Genomic DNA, 15,268 nt, shown 5'->3' with positions numbered 1-15,268 from the left:
CTTGCTCTTGAAGTGGAAGGTGATGAGATTTGTAATAGCTCTTAGTTCCTGCAGGAGTTTGTTTCACAGTCTTTGACTAACTCCCAAGAAAGCTCTGACTCCTCCAGATGAGCTTTATTTTTATTGTACTAAGTTTCATGAGCTTCAGGAGCAGAATTTTTGACAGGGCCTTCATTCTGGAGCAACAGGCAATCTTCTAGATATTCTGGGCCCAGAGTGCTTTGAATCATAGAACTGGAAGAGACCTCAAAAGGTCATCTAATCCAGTCCCCTGCACTCAAGGCAGGGCTAAGTATTATCTAGACCATCCCTGACAGGTGTTTGTCTAACCTGCTCTTAAAAATGTGGGAGACTCACATTCAAATCCCCATCTCTGCCTGATTTGGAGCAGGGATTTGAACACACATCTCCCACCTCTCAGGACAGTGTCTTCACCATGGGGGTGGGATTCTCTCAATCTCTTCTCTTGAATCCATTTCACTTTGTATAAATAAATATTCATAGGACCAGAGAAAACATAAGAATGACTCTATAACTCAGTGGCTAGAGAACTCCCTGGGAGGTGGGAGACCCAAGTTCCCATGACTGCTTAATTATTTATATAAAGTGGAACAGTTTCAGTAGGAGGACGACCCACTCTAGAATATCCCACAGCCCAGTGGCTGGGACACTTTTTTTTCTCTGATCTGGGTTTTTAATAAGGTCCCTCCCCATTCTGAGCCCCATGTGCCAAGAAGCAACTCATTTGCTGGGTTGGGGGGTACCCCCTTGTGTCTGGTTGCATGGCCTTCCCCTTGGTTGCCTCCTCCTGTTGGTCATCTCCATTTGGGTCTTCCATGGCCTAGCCCTCCAGCCAGGTCACTTAAAAGTTCAATCTGCTTCTGGGGTATTGGAATCTGGTTGTAATTGGACAGGCCCTAAGATGGCTTCTCCCAACTGGCCTCTTCAAAGGTCTTTCACCTGGCTTCTCCCAGGCCAGCAGCAAACTCCTTCCAACTCACCACAGAACTCAACAAAATTTGCACTCTTCGTTCCAGAGTAGCAGGTCCCAGGGCCCTTCAGTAAAGCTCAAAATGACAAACAAAAATCATGAAGCATCTTTTGCACCTCTCCTGGGCTCCTCATGGAACACTGGCCTCAGTCTGACTCTCTCCTTGGGGTTCACTATGGGAGTTAGCGCCGTTCCTGTAACTCAGCTACTCAGTTCATTCCCTGACTGCTAGCTTTCCTCCCTTTTTAAGTTCTACACTCAGCAAAAGTGTGGCAGGGTGCAGATATTTAAACAGAACTGGCCAGCCCGGGCCTCCTGGTTCTGAAAGGGGAAGTTCATCTTGTTACAGGATTCAAATCATGCAGAAGGGGGAATTGAAATCTGGGTGCTCCACACACTGGGTGAGTGATCTAACTACTGGGATCAAGGTTAGATGTGGTTGTGTTTTGAGTGAGGCCTGTTCAGGCCCTACAGGTGAGATTTGTGGGGAATGCCTAGTTGGAAGACCCACTCGGGCTTAGGCCTGAGGAAGGCACCAGACATCAGGACTTAAGCAGATGTGCACATTCTCTGTGGCGGATTTTGACGTCCTTAGGGACTTTTGTAGGCAGAAACTTGGATTCTTACAGGGTTAGGAGTCGGCTAAATTGGGGTTTTTGAGGATCTAAATTTTGTACTAAGTGACTAAAGTGGCAGTTATGTGCCTAAATCCCTTTGTGGATCTAGCCCATAGTGTATAGTTGGAGTGACAATGATTGACTAATCATCATCATGCATTACATGACAGCTCTCATTTGCCTGAAAATAGAGAGGGACAAAGTGACTATTTTTGAAATAAAGAAGATTCAGTGGGATGAGGGAAGAGTTGGTGGTTGAAGGAAGTTGAGATCTGTTGTATGCTGGCTTTTAGGGATGGAGAAACAAATGCTGCCTTTTTCTGATTATCTCAGCCTCTGAAAGAACAACAGGTCATCTTTATACAATGCCTTTGAAAGGAAGGGAGATGAAGTATTTCACAGATCACTAGAGCGTGGTAAAAAGGCGATGGAACAAATTCTTCAGGCAATACAGTCATTTCAAATTTAAGTTTACATAGAAAATATATAAGTGGCAATGGTTTTCATAAATGAGTCACCTACTGTAGCAACGTTAAATATGCATACAATTATAATGAGGAAAAAATTAAGATACAACTGAGAGATACACAGGAGAGAAAAAGAAACAGTTTTCTTATATAAGAGTTCCCCTCCTCCACTAAAATGTAGGTACATGTGTAATCAGAAATAATAAGTGAAGCTACAATGCCTTTTGGGTATAGATTAGAGCCAGTGATGTAGAATTGATTAGACTGGGTTGAAACACTAAAAGTGCTTTGCTTATATATAGTAATTTAGAAAAGTGAATCATGGTGATGACAGATTGTTCAGTGCTGACCAGGGGCCGGACTCAATCTTGCTAATACCTGTTTCATACCAGTGGAATGCTATTGATTTTGCTGGAATTACTCCTGATTCAGCCAGGTATAAGTGAGAGCAAAATCTACCCCCAGGGGTTGAACACTTGTTAAAATTCTTCATTAAGCTGGTAGAAAATTTAGTAAATGTATGATACTGAAACATTCCATAATGAAAAACTTTCCCCTTTGAGGTCCTTTAAATTTGGCCTGCCATAATAATTAATTTAAGCCTGGTCTCATTGTATTGTATAATAATACCCTTCACTTTACTTTCAACCTTTAATAGAGCCAGTTTCCATTTTCATCCCTAGTAGGAAGTCCAAACTATACTCTGGTTCTAAATATTTTATACCTCTTTCATTTACTGCAGGGGTTCTCAAGATTTCATAGTGCACTGCAGACCTCATCTTAATAGGGAGGTTCTTCGGTGAACACATCTCCTCCCATGTGCAATCACACATACCATCTCTCCCATTCCCAGTTACAGAACATTACTTATGAGGAGTGGTAATATTAGAAGGGTGTATATATAGTTTTAGGTGAAGACTTGATAGGTATTTTGTCCTATTTGAGAGAAAAAAAAAGTTAACTGCTCTCTACTTCGGCTCAGGAGATGAAATTAAGAGCAAATCTGTAACCTTTTACTCAGCTGGGGATTATTAACATCATACTTGAATTGTTGACAGCAGAACTGGACACACTAGTCCAATAGCAATAACACGTGTGCCCTGTACAGAAGTAATATAACCTCCCTACTCCAACTATTCAGCTTCTCTTGCCATCTCTTCCTTTGTCCTCCTATTTCTTTTTTTTTCTGGTTAGCTGTGATGCCAGTGCATGGTCATTGCTCCATGCCCTGGCTTTGCAGCTTGACCCCAGTTATGGCTATGCAGCCTTCAACACACCTGACCCAGGCTGCCATTTTGAGTATTTCAATGGGTGAGCTGACAGCACCTGATCTTGGAGATTCACTCTACATTACAGCTGACTGTCTATGATGAAGATTGTTCATTTTCCTAAAGAGAATGCTCCAAGTGTCACGTAGTTATGATTAAACAGCCCAACAATAGTGAAACAAGGGCCTAATTCTCCACTCATTTACACCAGTTTTACACTAGAGCAGTGGTTCTCATGGGCCTGGAGTGGCGAACCGTGGCCAGTGGGAGCCACAATCAACTGAACCTGCGGATGCGGCAGGTAAACAAACCGGCCCGACCCACCAAGGGCTTTCCCTGAACAAGCGGCGGTCCTAGTTTGAGAACCACTGCACTAGAGCAGCATATTGTTTTCACAGGTGTAAGAGACTGATCGAAAGTCCATTGAAGTCAGTGAGCGTTTTTCTGCTGACTTCAGTGGACTTTGTATCTGGCCCTAAATGAGAGGAGACTCATGCACCGGAAGTGTAGCTCAGAAGCAAAGGTCAGTGCAAGGCTTGGGGCCAGCTGTTTGAAGCTACATATCATAGGTGAGCCCACCTTGTGGTCACTAATATAACTATGACACAGAACTGAATGAGACTGCAAAAGAAAAGGCGTGCCTATTAGGGTTTTTATTACAAATCTACATTTGTTTTACTTACAGAAATGGGTTAAGCCATAGCCAGCAAGACAAAAATCCCAGAGAAAACATTTATATCCTTATAAACCAACGGAATAAAATGGAACAGCATTACACACTTATTTTAAATGCTTTTTACTTCCTGAAGTAATAAACTCTTTGAATTAAGTAATAAAATCTCTGTAATTAAGGACTCTATAATGGAGGCATAAACATACCATGAAGCAACAGGCAGGAAGCAGCAAGCTGAAATAAGTACCAGAGGGAACTGATATTACCATTGAGGTTATATAGTTTTATTTTAAAGTCATTGATTCTTTTCACACACCATTTATATACCAAACACATTCAGTAGTAGGTTAGAGCTACATACCGTGATCTACATCTAAAAATGGCAGAGTCTGGGCAAACATGGGAACTTCTGACAAATCGTGTAACTAGATTTTAAAGTGAGTTTATTGACCCTAGAAGTCTAAAGCTCTCCGTTTAACTGGACAAAAAGAACATCCTGGGCAGCAGCACCCCAAATACTCCCAAACAATATGGGTAATACTGTCAGAGTTCTAACTTGGGGTTTTGCACTTGCAGGATCAAGGCTGTTGTATCTGCTGAGACTTCTCAAAGGGCTGTGCAAAGATCTGCCCATGACTTGTGCCTGCCAAATGCTGCACTTGCCCGGATGGGCAGACTAGCGGCATGTGCTAAACAATAAGCCTGCCGCAAAAGTTGCAGCACTGGGGCACAAGTGTCCCTAGAAAAGCAAATTTGCAGCACCTCAGTTTGTATCCATAGCCAGCAGCAAGGGGTAATAGGCCCACCCTCAGAAGCAGCACTGTACTGCCCTTTAACGCTCCATGCAATGTCTTTCGTCTGTCAGGGCTTTCTAGGTTCAAATCAACCCCTTGCACTCATGCAGAAAGGCAGTGGCAAGCAGTGCAGATTATAAAACTCTGATACCAGATGCTGTGTGTGCGACACACTGCTTAATAAGTAAACAGTCACATTCTGCACTAGCTTCAGCTTTCAGAGGGGCTTGTCATGTAGCAGCCATTTATTATACCATGTACAAGGTGGACATTAAAGTAACATGCCCCCTCCTTTAACTTACACTTGCTTCCATCACTTCAGTACACAAATGAGTGGGGAGGAATAGCTCAGTGGTTTGAGCATTGGCCTGCTAAACCCAGGGTTGTGAGTTCAATCCTTGAGGGGGCTACTTAGGGATCTGAGGCAAAAATCAGTACTTGGTCTTGCTAGTGAAGGAGGGGGCTGGACTCCATGACCTTTCAAAGTTCCTTCCAGTTCAAGGAGATAGCTATATCTCCAATTATTATTTAAATGACACCAACTTAGACTTTATCGGGCAGATTTTCTATTGAGACTGCTGGGGGCAGAAGACTGTGTGAGAATGGTGGTGGTGAAGGACTGGGGGACAGGACTGGCAGGGAACTAGTTACAGCTGCTGATTCTCTGCCTCATCACCAGCACAGGGTAGAACAGCCTGGAGGCTGCTTTAACTTGCACCAGCTGGAGAGGGACTCTTAAAAACCATACACCAGCTGGAGATAAATGGAGCATGTGGTGGTGATGCAGCCATTCCCCCTGCCTGCCCATCCCAGTCTCTGATGATGTGCTGCCTGAGCTGTAACTAATGGGAGGGAGATGTAGGAGCTGCCTGCAGCTCTCTGGCTGCTGGGAAGTCCTTCTATGCTGCTGATTGTTACAAGTTACTCGGACTGAGGAAAGTTAGAGAAGAGTTTAGATCGGGGTAGGCAACCTATGGCACGGGTGCCGAAGGCGGCATGCGAGCTGATTTTTAGTGGCACTCACACTGCCTGGGTCCTGGCCACTGCTCCAGGAGGCTCTGCATTTTAATTTAATTTTAAATGAAGCTTCTTAAACATTTTAAAAACCTTATTTACTTTACATACAACAATAGTTTAGTTATATATTATAAACTTATAGAAGGAGACCTTCTAAAAACATTAAAATGTATTACTGGCATGAAAAACCTTAAATAAGAGTGAATAAATGAAGACTCGGCACACCACTTCTGAAAGGTTGCCGACCTCTGGTTTAGATTTTTTTTGAAATTGTATATTCTTTGATCAGGAATGATTTTTATTATCTATCTGTACAGCACCTAGCATGATGGAACCCCAACTTGCTCAGCTTTTTGGTGCTACCACATTATAAACATAACAATAATAATTATTACAATGTATTATTTGTACTGCAGGCATGCCTAGGAGCCCCAATCAAGGAGCAGGATCCTATTGTGCTGTATACAGAGCAAATAATGCGAACAATGATAGGACAGAAAAAAACATATTTATCAAAAGAAAATAAATAGAGGGAAACGTTGCTCTAAAGGGGAAAGCTCAAATGAACTCCTGCTCCACATGTGACACACCCATGGGAGCTTTATAAATCTATATTCAATCTCATTATTTCAAAAGGGTGTGAATCACCAGCAAGGAACCTGTCCATGAATCAAGAATATAGGATAAAGCAAGAACAATTTATTTTTTATCATCAGTCCTTTTTTGGTGCCTTTTCTTTTCCTATTTTATCTTTGTAAAGTTTTGATCCTGTAAAACTGTATTTTTATCTTATTGCATATATTGTTGCCTGTTACAGTGCTGAAAGTCAGATCTCTTTGTAATAAAAGTGCTTGTTAAAAACAATATCCTTTGACCAAAAGGTGGCAGTCAAGATACACAGAAAATGTACAGAAGTACTTCTGAATAGTGAACATTTCAAAAACAATTGTATCCATCTGCGGCCTAAGAATATTATTGTTAAAAAGTTCCTGGTTTGGTTTCATGTTACTGTAAAACCTCTTAATGCGCTTAACTTTCTTAAGTAACTTTATTAGCTTGTGAAAACCTGCTACAGAACAGACAGGCAGTACTTTCTGTAAATCATAGAATCATAGAATCTCAGGGTTGGAAGGGACCTCAGGAGGTCATCTAGTCCAACCCCCTGCTCAAAGCAGGACCAAACCCAACTAAATCATCCCAGCCAGGGCTTTGTCAAGCCTGACCTTAAAAACCTCTAAGGAAGGAGATTCCACCACCTCCCTAGGTAACCCATTCCAGTTCTTCACCACCCTACTAGTGAAAAAGTTTTTCCTAATATCCAACCTAAACCTCCCCCTCTGCAACTTGAGACCATTACTCCTTGTTCTGTCATCTTCTACCACTGAGAACAGTCTAGATCCATCCTCTTTGGAACCCCCTTTCAGGTAGTTGAAAGCAGCTATCAAATCCCCCCTCATTCTTCTCTTCTGCAGGCTAAACAATCCCAGTTCCCTCAGCCTCTCCTCATAAGTCATGTGTTCCAGCCCCCTAATCATTTTTGTTGCCCTCCGCTGGACTCTCTCCAATTTATCCACATCCTTCTTGTAGTGTGGGGCCCAAAACTGGACACAGTACTCCAGATGAGGCCTCACCAGTGCTGAATAGAGGGGAATGATCACTTCCCTCGATCTGCTGGAAATGCCCCTACTTATACAACCCAACATGCCATTAGCCTTCTTGGCAACAAGGGCACACTGTTGACTCATATTCAGCTTTTCGTCCACCGTAACCCCTAGGTCCTTTTCTGCAGAACTGCTGCCCAACCATCAGGAATGGTTTTGTCTTGATCTAGTCTCCTGCTATTCAGAGAACAGGTCATGGAGGTTTAAGATGGCTTTCCTATCTAGTTGGAAGCACTGGAGGCATTGCTCATCCATCATGCCCAGTTCATATACTCCAGGTCTAAACAACCTCTCTGTTATTCTCACTACCCTCGCACTGCCTGAGAATCAACAATTAAATGAAAGTGTAAACTAACAGCCTTTGACTTCCTTCCCTGTTTTCAAATGTCTTCCACCTCTAGACTTACAGAAATATGAACTCTACAATACATGTTTTCAACTAACATTCTTGTGAACCTTCAAAGTCCGTTTCTGGCCCTAGCCCCTTAATGAACTCAAATTCTTTCAAGTATCTTTTGATGGACCACATATTTTTCAATGTATTTACATGATGAATATTAGAAAATAATATATATATATACCATAGAAACCAGAGATGAAAAAGACTCTGAAGTTAATCTCATCTGTCACTTACTAGTACAGGGTTATTCTGTTTAGTACTTTGCCCAGCCAGTTTCAAATGATCCACACAAAGGAGCTTCCACTGTTTCCTTCGGGAAGTTGTTCCACAGTATAATAGATCTGTCTGTTAGGAAATAATTCCTGGTATCTAGGCTAAATTTTCTTTTCTTCAGCTTCATCCCATGCTACTCACCAACTCACTGTCAAATCAGAAATTCCTTCAAAGGCATTTAATACAATTGACACTATTGAGTGTTTGTTCAAGGAAATAACAAATATCCTTGTGTGAATAGGAAGTTAAAAACAAACATTACAAGTTCATTATAATGTTACACTTTAGGACGTTCTTCCTCTTAGTGATATCTAGGCAATTTATGTGTGAGAACTCCCATTAAAATTAGCAGCAGTTACCTATGTTTGTAGCTAGCCTCATATCATGGATGGCATATTAGATCCCAAACTCATCAAAGAGTAAATCCTCCAACTTCACAAACACTGAGAATTGAAAAACTCTTTTCTTGTTTTCTCTGTTTTCCGTGCAATTATTTAACAATTAATTTTCTCTATGGGATTCCAGAAGAACCCCAGTCGAACTGCTGACTGAAGATGAACAAGAGGTGTGACTTCTTGGACCACATTTCTTTCTGAATGTAGAAAATGCTAACTGGGTGAAATTCAATAGCTATTGAGATACTTTTGTGGTTTGGATTTCTAGTTTTTCCATAGATACAAAACTAGATTTTTTTATTCACACAGCATAAAAATGGCCATACTGGGTCAGACCAAAGGTCCATCTAGCCCAGTATTCTGTCTTCTGACAATGCCAATGCCAGGTACCCCAGAGGGAATGAACAGAACAGGTAATCATCAAATGATCCATTCCCTGTCGCTCATTCCCAGCTTCTGGCAAACAGAGGTTAGGGACACCATCCCTGCCCATCCTGGCTAATAGCCATTGATGGACCTATCCTCCATGAATTTATCTAGTTCTTTTTTGAACCCTGTTATAGTCTTGGCCTTCACAACATCCTCTGGCAAAGAGTCACACAGGTTGACTGTGCGTAGTGTGGAGAAATACTTCCTTTTGTTTGTTTTAAACCTGTTGCCTATTAATTTCATTTGGTGACCCCTAGTTCTTGTGTTATGAGAAGGAATAAATAATACTTCCTTATTTACATTCTTCACACCAGTCATGATTTTATAGACCTCAATCATATCTCCCCTTAGTCATCTCTTTTCCAAGCTGAAAAGTCCCAGTCTTATTAATTTCTCGGAAGCCGTTCCATACCACTAACCATTTTTATTGCCCTTTTCTGAACCTTTTCCAATTCCAATATATCTTTTTTGAGATGGGCCGACCATATCTGCATGCAGTATTCAAGATGTGGGCATACCATGGATTTATACAGAGGCAATATGATATTTTCTGTCTTAGCTATCCTTTTCTCAATGATTCCAGCTCGGAATGTCTATGTAGTTTTCATAAAATTTGCAATTACTTACTTAATTTGTGCGAATTAAATTATTTACAAATGACTGAAGAATGATGTCCAGATGAAATCAGTAGAAGGAAATGAAGAAATTAAAAGCACATCTTCATGAAATGTTTATATAGAATAACATATGGGAAAGGTAGAATCTTTGTAAATTCATGTCGCCTGTGTAACTACCTTTTGATTTGTACTTTTTGGGGTAGATTCTCATTTCTGATTCATCTTCTCTGGGTTGCTCAGGCAGGGAAAGGAGCCAGATTCTGGCTTTAACTAACAAGCTGGGATGGATGTAGGGGAAGGAGTCAGCTGGCATAAACCCAATACAGCTTGCTCCTGCACAGAGGTGAGTCTTGGGAGGGAATGAGTGGATATATTGGAGCAGTGGTTCTCAACCCACAGCCCGTGGGCCGCTTGCGGCCTAATCAGCACAAAGCTGTGGCCCATATATATAGGTGCTGACTTCTAGTGTTCCCCGGGGGTGTTCTGCCCCAAGGCCTTGCCCTCTCTTTGCCTCTGCCTGCCCCGGCTCCATCCCTTCTCTGAGGCCCCTGCTTGCTTGCTGCTCTCTGCCCTCCCCCCCGAATCCCTCCCTGAGCCTCCAAGCAGCTGTTTGGTGGTAGCCACTGATCAGATGTTTGGCAGTGCCGCCAAACAGCTGTGGCTGGTGGGTGCTGAGCATGCACTATTTCTTTTCCGGGGTGCTCCAGCCCCGGAGCACACATGAAGTCGGTGCCTATGCCCATGTGACATTTTCAGGGCCATATGGGTAGTATATATATTTTGTGGATGTGGCCCACATAACACATAGAGAACTGCATATGCAGCCCACAATGATAAATAGGTTGAGAGCCACTGTATTGGAGGCATGAAGAGACACGTTGGGAATTTGTTGAGGTGAGGGAGGCGTCATAGAGTTTAATGGAAGGAAGGACCACCAGATCATCTAGCTGACCTCCTGTATATCATGGGCCACCAACACCACCCAACATCTGAAATTAGATCAAAGAATCACAACCCACAGGAGACTAGACTATTCTGTGCCCAGGCAGAGAATAGGAGAGACCAAGGAGCACCAGTGCCCAAGACCCCTACAATGGCAGGGAAATGATTAAGTGAGATAATCTGTACAAGTGACCCACTCACTACAGAGGAAGGGCAACCCCCTTCCACCCAAGGTCACTTTCAATCTAACCTGGGGGGATATTCCTTCCCAACCCTACATAAGGCGATCAGTTAAACCCTGAGCATGTGAGTAAGAACCTGCCAGCCAAGCACCTGAGAGAGAGAATGCTCAGTACCATCTCAGAACCCTGGCCCTCTCCATCCAGTGTCCCATCTCCATCTGTGCTTTAAGATCATTTTATCCCTTTAGGGTGGGATGTTTTTTAGGAGTGTTGGTGGCACCAGGCATGGCCCAGTGTTGACAGAGGGGTGGAAAATGACAGTGCCAATGAAGGCTCCCTGTATTAGGCCTCTGCTTGTTCGAACCACTTCCATGTTTAGACTTTAATTAACCCCACAGGCCAGATGGAAAGAATGGAATGTGTGGCAACTAGTTATCAGTACCAGGAGGCAATTATACAGCCTGCTTGCACCTGGCTGAAGGGAGTGAAACAGAATGACCGATCAAGAAAAGTTACTAACGAGATAATATGTTTTTTGCCAAGTATGATCTAACCTGTTTAGAGTAATTGCTACTTTATAATGTATTTGCTGTATGGGAACTAAAAAGGAGGGAGAAGAGGGGGGGGAAGGGGGGAGCTGGGCATTGGGGGTAATAGACATGCTTAGCTAAAATCATGTATAAAGAGAGAGAGCTGCTTGTATGGGGTGTGCTTGATCTGAGACCTGTCTGTGTCTCCGAGCACGTGCGCTTTGAGATCTCAAATAAACCTTTTTTTTGCTTCTCCACCCTGGTGTGTCTAATTGGAGTGAGGCACTCCGGGCAACGAACCACTGTTGCTGTCGCCTCAGGCCTTTGTGCCGGCAACAGTTTTGGCGTCCCTGGGTGGGCTTGAGGCTAAATTTAGCCTTGCCAGGACCCCTCCTGGAGGTCGACGGATTGCGGCGACGACCGATGCCCAGCGCGCACCGGTGACTTCATCGGGGGCCTCGGCGGAGACGCGGTGTGGTCGACCCCGGAAGGCACTACGGTGCAACGCGCTCAGATAGTGGAGAAGCAGCTGCGGGCGACGGTGGGGAACCGGTCTCGTGGATAAGGTAGGAACAGTCCAGTGCTGTTAACCTTTTGTTTGCCTGTTAAGACCTGGGGACGCCCAGTGTCTTCCCATAGGTATGGGGCAGGGACAGAGTACAGGCAGGGTACGGTGTACACCCTTAGAATGCATTCTGATGAATTGGAAAGTGTTTGAAAAAGATCCATTGACTAAAAGTAAACTGAAAAAATTCTGTACAGTAAACTGGCCTCAGTACCAGCTAGAGGGCCAGGAAAGGTGGCCACCAGAGGGATCACTTAATTACAACACGATCCTTCAATTAGCTTTGTTTTGTCAGCGAATGAATAAGTGGAATGAACATATGTATGCACAGTTGTTTATGTTGTTGAGAGATAGGTCAGATCTGTTGCAAGAGTGTAATCTGACTCCGACAGGCTCGGCAGTCACTGTTGTTAGTTCCCCGAACCCCTCCCTGGCTGTAATGGCTGAGTCGGTGTCCCCTTCGGCTCCTACACCCCCACCGTATAAAGACCAGGTGCCTCAGGTTTCAGAGATTGCTCCTTCAGTGGGACTTTATCCGTTGATTACTGAGACTGTGGTGGCTCGCCCGGGAGCGGAGGGGCGCCGGGCCACTACTATGCTAGTTTACTCACATGTGCCTTTTAACCCAGTGGACCTAGCAGCCTTTAAGGCACAGGCAGGGGAATTCTCCACGAATCCCAGCAAGTTTATTTCGGTTTTTGAGGGATGTTTTGCCAGTCACAAGCCTGACTGGGATGACTGTAATATCCTTATGAGGACCCTGTTGTCTGAAGTGGAGAGGAATCAGGTTATAGCAAAGGCAAGAGAAGAAGCACAACTAAGGCATGATCGGGATCCAGCTAATATTGCCACTCCTGCCAATATGGTCCCCCTAGCAGATCCTAGGTGGAATCCTAATGATCCTAATGGTCAGACCCGCCTCACTGTGTACAAGGAGCTGCTCTTGCTAGGACTCCGACGCTCAGCTGTTCGCCATAGCAATTGGGCCAAGCCTTATGAGCTCATACAGGAGCCTAAGGAAAGTCCGGTCGCTTTTCTGCAGCCTTTGTGCCAGCAACAGGAGCCTAAGGGGCCTAAGGGAGTTAGGAGCACAAATCCTAGGTACCTGACTGCTCACTGCACCTTTGAAAATCTGCCTATAAATCATAGTCCCCACAGTTCTGATGATGTCACCTGAGCTTCTGTTTAAATAGTAGGAGAAAGATTTTCAGAAATAGGAGCCTAAAGTTAGGCTCCTAAATCCTAAATGAGTGGCTGGATTTTCTAAAAGGCTCAATGTAATACTGCACCTTCAATTAAAGAGTTCAAAGTACAACATGATCAATTTGAGTTCCAGATCAAGATATTTTACCTTGGAGTGCACCCAAATTCACCCGGCTGTCACACCTATAGTGCCAGCACCAGTAGCACATTTATTCAGCATTTCATCAGCTCCCTTTAAAGTTTCCATCTATCGGTGTTCAGAATCTTTGGAAACCTGAATCTCTTCCCCATGCACACTTCTGTATGCAAAGAAATGGACACTCAGCTTGTGATTCTGATGTGCTCTCAACAGGCCTCTTGCTGTGTTTCTTTCACACTCAAACTATACTGAGAATATTTTCTAGTTTTCGCTATGGTGAAGCTATGCCAATTTCTATACTGCTAGAGAACTATGAATCTAAAACCCAGGCTATTTTAAATTGGCACAACCATATAAAACTATTATGTAACAAATACAGTTAAAAACCATTTACACAACATCCCCTTCCATTACACCAAAGCAGACCTGCTCTGCAGCAGTACCTAATAACAGTAAGCTGTGTGTGTTGAGCTCACAGTATGTTCAGATTAGTTTCACAGAAACTCTTTTACATTATAAGAGAGCAAAAAATGAAATTAGGAGCCAATAACATTTAACCAAGAAAATAACATAAAAGGGGATAGAAAAAGAACAATGTAGAGTTGCCACTTACAATCATTTAATAATTTAAAAAAAGGTACTTTCATGCAGAGTTTATCTGAGTTGGATTCCTCCCTTGCCAATGGGGCTTCCATACTTCCCCCAAACATTCACATTTTATTAACATTTAATGATGCTTTAAAAAATTACTGAGCACTTTGTCCAATTTCTTCTGGCCCCTGTTGCCTCACTATGTGGGTGCATGCTGAGAACCTAAAACAGGCCTCACCTTTCTTTCCATCAAAAAATTTCTTCTTTTTTAATCTGTGTGGTGAGGGTAAACTCTCAGACGAAAAGAACATTTGATTTTTAAAGTGATAGCACAGCATTCTCTGTAACATGCATTTTCTTCAAGATATAAAACAACTTAGCTGCACAACATTTGAAGCCCCTCCTATCCTTAGTTTGTAGACTGTGTCACTGATTTATGTATCAAGACACTGTTGATGTCTGCTGTTTGAAAGAGCTATCCTGAACATACTAATTGTTTAGTGCACCAAGGAACCTTTTATGTAACTAGTCCATTTATTTTTTATGAGAAATCAATTTTAAATTAAACCCCCACAGTAAGAATAGGTGTAGTTAAGGATCTGTCCATAATGAAATTGGGAGTGCTGCAGTGTTTCATCACAAAATAGCTTTTGAGGAGCTTTTATTTCTGAAATGAATTTTGGTACATAAAGAATTTTTTTTGTATAACATGACAATTCACTATCAGAATTTTAATAACTAAATTTAGTTACATTATTCTAGAACTGGCAGGATGATTAATGCTATGCTGGTGGAAAGAAAGAGACCACAAGGTATGCATGAATGACAGTGAGAAGAAGACATAGGAGATTTGAGCACTGTTACTTGAGGAATCTCTCTTATTTGACATACCTACAGGCAGCATATTGTTTAATGGAAGAAACAATTTTAAAGTGGAAAATAAGTGTATCTTTTTGCCAAGAGAATAATACATCTGAGACAAATATCACCTGAAAGATTGTAGGGTACAATCCAGAGACTAAGGTGGCTTAAGGCTCCTTTAGGCTCCCCTGATCCGGGGATGCCCAAGAAGCCAAACCAGCCCCCAGCCCAAGGTAGAGCAGCCACAGAATTATTCTAACTTACCCTGGCTAGAACAGTCACCTAGACACATTCTGTTGGCGAAGGCTCAGTGAAATGAAATCCAGCTCTGCCTGTTGTCAAGCTCCCTTTCCATCCTGCCCCTACTTAGCCCTTCTGTGCCCCTGCTGCTGTGCCAGGGGAAGGGGGGCAGAGAGAGGACTGATTTGTGAAGATTTGGACCATGGTGGATTTTCTCTGAAGGTTTCCTATTGAAGTACTGCCCTAGCTCAAGCTTGCTCTGCTATGATAACTGATGCGGTCACAGCCTGATGTGGTATGACTATGGTGTGTAGTCCAAACTGCCTGAATCCTACCACTACCAGTAGCTGTGGATCAGTGATTCTCAACCTGCAGCCCATGGGCCTCTTGCTGCCCAATCAGCACACGGCTGT

This window comes from Mauremys reevesii, linkage group 2 (genome assembly GCF_016161935.1).
Source record: "Mauremys reevesii isolate NIE-2019 linkage group 2, ASM1616193v1, whole genome shotgun sequence".
In the NCBI taxonomy this organism is placed as follows: Eukaryota; Metazoa; Chordata; order Testudines; family Geoemydidae; genus Mauremys; species Mauremys reevesii.
Note: the sequence above shows the minus strand (reverse complement) of the source record.